General features: G+C 37.0%; 1 long non-coding RNA gene across 1 annotated transcript; it reads right to left on the reverse strand.

Annotated features, from left to right (window-relative positions):
• Positions 1 to 1,505: 1,505 nt before the first annotated feature.
• On the reverse strand, positions 1,506 to 4,075 carry LOC119777217. Its single transcript, XR_005279899.1, has 3 exons — positions 3,853 to 4,075; positions 2,443 to 2,492; positions 1,506 to 2,352 (listed from the first exon to the last, which is right to left on the reverse strand). It is a non-coding gene; the product is annotated as an uncharacterized LOC119777217 (long non-coding RNA).
• Between the last annotated feature and the right edge of the window lie 1,103 nt (positions 4,076 to 5,178).

The following is a 5,178-nucleotide window of genomic DNA, read 5'->3' on the forward strand; positions in this document are numbered from 1 at the left end:
AATAGATCTCCTGCCAGACGTGAGTCTTTCTGCCAGTCACCTGTACAGCCTTTCTAAACAGGAATGCAAAGTCATGGAGGCCTGATTTTCTGACTAATGAAAAAATTCTTAGTTGGTCATCCTCTACATGGCACATAATTCTACATTGACTTTAGAGGGATTTATGATGTCCCTATTAAGAAAAAATAGAGATTACCACTCATGTTCTCTGTATTGGCACTACTTCTTAGAGAAACTGTGTTTACTAAGCATGACCTATGTAATTCTTATCACCTGGTCCACATTTGTGAGGCGGGTAATTAACAGCTTTCAAACTACCATAGGTAATTTTGTATAGGCAGTCGTGCCGTTTGGCGTAACAAGCAGTTGATTGTTTTTAATCCCAATCATATTAAGGGGAATCTGTTCTTTAATTGATCCCCTTTGTCTTACATTCTGCCCCGTCTGAACCGAGTACCCAGATTGCCCAATTAGCTAGAGTGATTTCATTAACCACAGATCCTACCCTGTCCAAAAAGAGACAGCCTAGTGAATAAATCTGATCTAGGACAGTTTACTCAGTCCCTTTGTCCCACCGTGCCTGATGTGTACAATGCAGCTCATCTATATGGCAGCTTTAATTGGCCAGAACCCCCTAGCATGCCAGAACCCCCTAGCATGCCAGTCTAAAGCAAATAAGCGGTCCAGAGCTCATTAGCGGGCCAGTCCCCAAGCCAGAACCCATTAGTGAACCAGTCCTCCCTTCTCCTCAGTTGCCTTCCCCCAGTGTCCTAGCCACTCAGTCAGCTCCACCCATTGTCCTAGCTCCACCATCTGAGCCTATTAGCATCCCCACTTCTCCAAGGCCCCTTAGTCGGTGGCCCCCTCCGAGGTTCCTTTGCTGCAGTCGGCGGCCCCCACTCCGAGATTCCTGCACCGCAGTCGGTGGCTGGTGCAGCGACGCCGTCCTCCAAGGCTCCAGCTGCAGACACGGCGTCCCCCAAGGCTGCAGAGACGTCGTCCTCCAGAGACCCCCTTTCATCGCTGGCCTCACTGCCGACTTCCTGAGACTCTTCCTCGTCTTCAGCATCATGGCCAGCCTCCAGAGACTTTTGGTTTCCAAAACTACCCACCTTTTTTTTGCTTTTTGGACTCTATTTTTGGCTTTTGTTTCATGAGCAAAAAGCAGCAGAAGATGCTGTGTTTACATGATGATAAAGGTTGACTGATTTAAAATGTATCACTGAGTGCATGGCAGCTTCTTTCTCTTCTTTCTCTAATTACATACTTCTCAATAATCTGCAGTATGGTGTTCACTTTTGCAATTTGAACATTTTAAAATCAAGCAGAAATTTAGTATTTTCATTGATCTCCAATTTATTTTCTACACAATTCTAAATAAGGATATAATGATGTTTATTTGTGTTGGTGAAATCACTAGGGACAAACTCTTCAAAAAACAACTCATAACTTATATGTATTAAATAACAAGGAGACATGACAACAGATTTTGATATAAATTGTAATCTTATTCAGATCAGAGAAGTTACAGAATTTATAGAATGGCAGCTGCCCACCCTCTCGGTTCACCTGTCAGGAAGTGGCCCCAATTAACAGTTAAAAAGGCATTTTATATGTCTCCAGTCTGCCACATGATCACATTTTCCATCATACACGTTCGCAGATGAATAGACATCATGGCAGCAGCCTTATCCAAATATTCCAATTTGCTCTTAGTTGATGGACACCACACTGATGTCATTCTCAAATATTTGCCACGTACAGAATGAAGATTATAACTGTATCAGGAGAGAGGAAATGTCTCAAGCTGATAAACTATTGTGGAAAACATGAGTTCTGACATGCAACAGGCAGCCAATAACAAGGTGTAATCATCAATGATAATTATCTTAACAGTATAATGGGGATCTTAGTTCCCTCATTCAATATGTGAGTCTAAACAACAAGCATGAAAAAAGCAAAACTGCACTAATGCTTGTGAGCCACTATGTCTGCTGAGTTTTGCTTAACATATGTTGCTCTGTAGACTTCTATTCACTGAATAAAATAGTTAATTTCAGCATTGTTATAACATAAGTACAAACAGGTACTTTTAAACTATCATAAAAAGTAAGTAAAAACATAAACGTTCCTTTTTTTAAGATAAAATTGCTCCATAACAAAGGGTTAAATTAGCGCAAAATGTACTTATGAAAGCGCAAACCAAAGATTAAACTAAATACATAAAGAAATAGGATATCATTTTACTTGTGAATAAACACTTTCATCCATATTTTTCTTAATACATCTAATGGTTGCTTTGCTTCCTGGAAACTGCAGTGCTGCGTAGTCCAGGTCATTTCTATCTTCATCCTATGCATAGAAAAAAAAAGAATAAAATTGAAGTCCCTAGAAACATCTTATGTCAATAAAAGACTGTTTTTCTTCTATAGGAGTACATACAATATGGTCTTCCTTTTGGCCAACATCATGTCCGTGGCTTGATTTTTTGCCTTAAACAAAATAACACATTTAATACATTTTTCTATAAGATTGAAAGTAATCAGACTGAAATATTTCAAAAAAGTAAGAGGAAAACCTAAATTACTAAATGATAATTTAGCCACAAAAAGAATGTTTATTTTTTTATTTTTGTTTAGAGTCATATGGAACCGGCTGTTCCAACGTTTGCAGTTCCAAATTTTCCCGAGTGGTGCCCGACTTTACACGTATGAATAAAGTAAATGTGTTTTGTCAATTATCATAAGGTGGGGATTGTTGTGGCGGAAGGTTCGCAAGTTGGTTGTGGCCGGTATCTCGGAAGCATCTTGCTGACCAGTTAGCAACTAAGAGCTTGTAGGTCCCTGATGGGAAATTACATTGGGACCAAGTAGCCCTTAGCAATGACACTGTCAAGGATCGCTAAGGACATGCAAGATGAGGGGGGTTTTGTGTTGGAGGTTCTAGGATTAGTCTCCTTCGTCATAATTTTTTATTTAGAGGAGGAAAGCGGTGACACAGTTGTTGTGGAAGGGGACGCCAGGGCGGCTGAAGCTTGTTTGGTGTAGAAGGCTTACAGCCGTACATGTTTGAGCCCTTGCCTCACAACGCTGCCAGTTCTGTTAGCTTTACGCCTGCTGAAGACACAGACATCCATCCCCGTGAACACTGAGATGTAAAGTAAATGATTCTTATTTCTACCGTTGCGTGTATTAGCTGCGACATATGAATCAAGATGCTATGACTGAAAAAATTTATTGACATATGACGTTAATATGTGATTGGCCGAATTTAGGTGTACAAGCTGACATATGACACCTGGCCTGCATAAAACAAAAAAAATAAAAAACACAGATTATAAGATAGGATTTTTTTTTTAAATAGAATTTTCTAACTTTTGGGTCAATAAGGTCTGATAAAGAGTATATTTATATATATGTTTAAGCCAAAATGATTTGACATTTAAATATGACTTCCCTATGACTTAAAACAAAAGTACCCTGCTCATGAACAGTGAATAAATATACATGTTAAAAGGTTCCGAATTCTTAGAGAACATTTACTGAACATTACAGAAAACACATGATTTCAGTGATTGCCTCAAAGTGTTGCTCAACAAAAATGTAGTTCAGGAGCTCCACCAGGCTGCATATACTGTTAAAATATATATACAAAATCGGTGTCGTGATTTCGGTTATTTAGCATTTTTATTTATTAGTACTTTGCTCAATCTCAATTTATTTTACTGGCATCTGATTTTTTTTTTGTCTTTAATGGAACGGTATGTACTGTAATCCCAAGCATAAAGTCATTGAGAATAATATGTCAAACAAATAGAAGACCTTTAGACTGAATTCAATAAATAACCCTCACCTTTAATCTGTTTCTTGGCTTTTTTAATGGATAGGTAGCATGCAATTGTAATATGTAAAATAACAGAAATAATCAAGCAAATTTTTAGAGTCACCAGTGTGATAAATGAAGAGTTTAAAGATTGATCTTGAAAAGAAACAAAAAAAAAAAACTTTTTAAGAGATGTTTTAAATGAACATTTTAACTTGGGTAGAAAAATAAAAATCTTACCGACTCCAAGAGTAGTCCCATCACCAAATAGTATTTCTCCACATGTGGCTAGGGCACAGTAGTATGTCCCAGTCTCAGAGATACTGACATTCTTAGAGAAGCTATAAACACATTTTCTATCATGTTTCTTCATACAAACATCCTGAGGGACTCCACTGGTAAATACAATTTCTGGATAAGAATTACTTGATCTGGCTCTAAACCAGAACACCTGGAGCTCTCCTGGACAAGTCTTGGTCTGAGAGCCAGACAGAATTGAACACTCCAGCGTTTCAGTATCTTCCACATTTGCTGTATTTGCGGTTCTTGATCTCTGCACAATTGTATAGTTTATTGTTTTCTCGATATTTCCTGTGTGGCACAAAGTAACATTAGAAACATGCAAAATAATACAATAGTGAAAAAATGTAATATTTTTGTTTTTAAGAGAGCAATTAGACGTGAGACTAGCTTTTTTCTTTTTGTGTACTATACAATACTCTTAATCTACACAGGAATAATTTTACCTCGGCTTTGCCTTAAAAAACAAACTACCCTTGCAAAGTATTATTATATTTGTTGTCTTCAAAAATATTATGGTACTTAGAGTAAAGAGTTTTTCTACAAAAAAAAATGTTTAAAAGAATATGTAAAAGGGATCATAAAAACATAGAAAATATTTATAACCTTCTCAATAACCAAAGCATTGCATTAATTAATTTTTAAGTGTTTCTAGGGGTGCTAATATCGGATATTGGTTCAATATTACATGGGTCAATTGTTTATGCCTTTTGTTGTTGACAATGGTTCTCTGTTTTAGTAAGGCTTAATTACTGTCACTTGATCAAGCCTTTTCTAACATTCTACTATACAAAATAAGTTTAAAACAATGTTTGCATTACTTATGCTAATGTAGTATTGTGTCAATATTGTCTGGAATATTGGTATCGTATCAGAAATGAAAAAGTTGCATTGGGACATCCTTGTTTGTTTCCACTGGTATTTTGATCATAAGAGTGCTGACAGATTTTGTAGCAGATTTAAGTTAGGATTTTGCTTAAACCTCTTTAAATGGTTGATTTAAGTTTAAAGGAATAGTACACCCAAAACATGATTAGCCTTCATTTTCTACTCACC

Source organism: Cyprinodon tularosa, unplaced genomic scaffold, assembly GCF_016077235.1.
Source record: "Cyprinodon tularosa strain WSP-4 unplaced genomic scaffold, ASM1607723v1 ctg122, whole genome shotgun sequence".
Classification (NCBI taxonomy): Eukaryota; Metazoa; Chordata; class Actinopteri; order Cyprinodontiformes; family Cyprinodontidae; genus Cyprinodon; species Cyprinodon tularosa.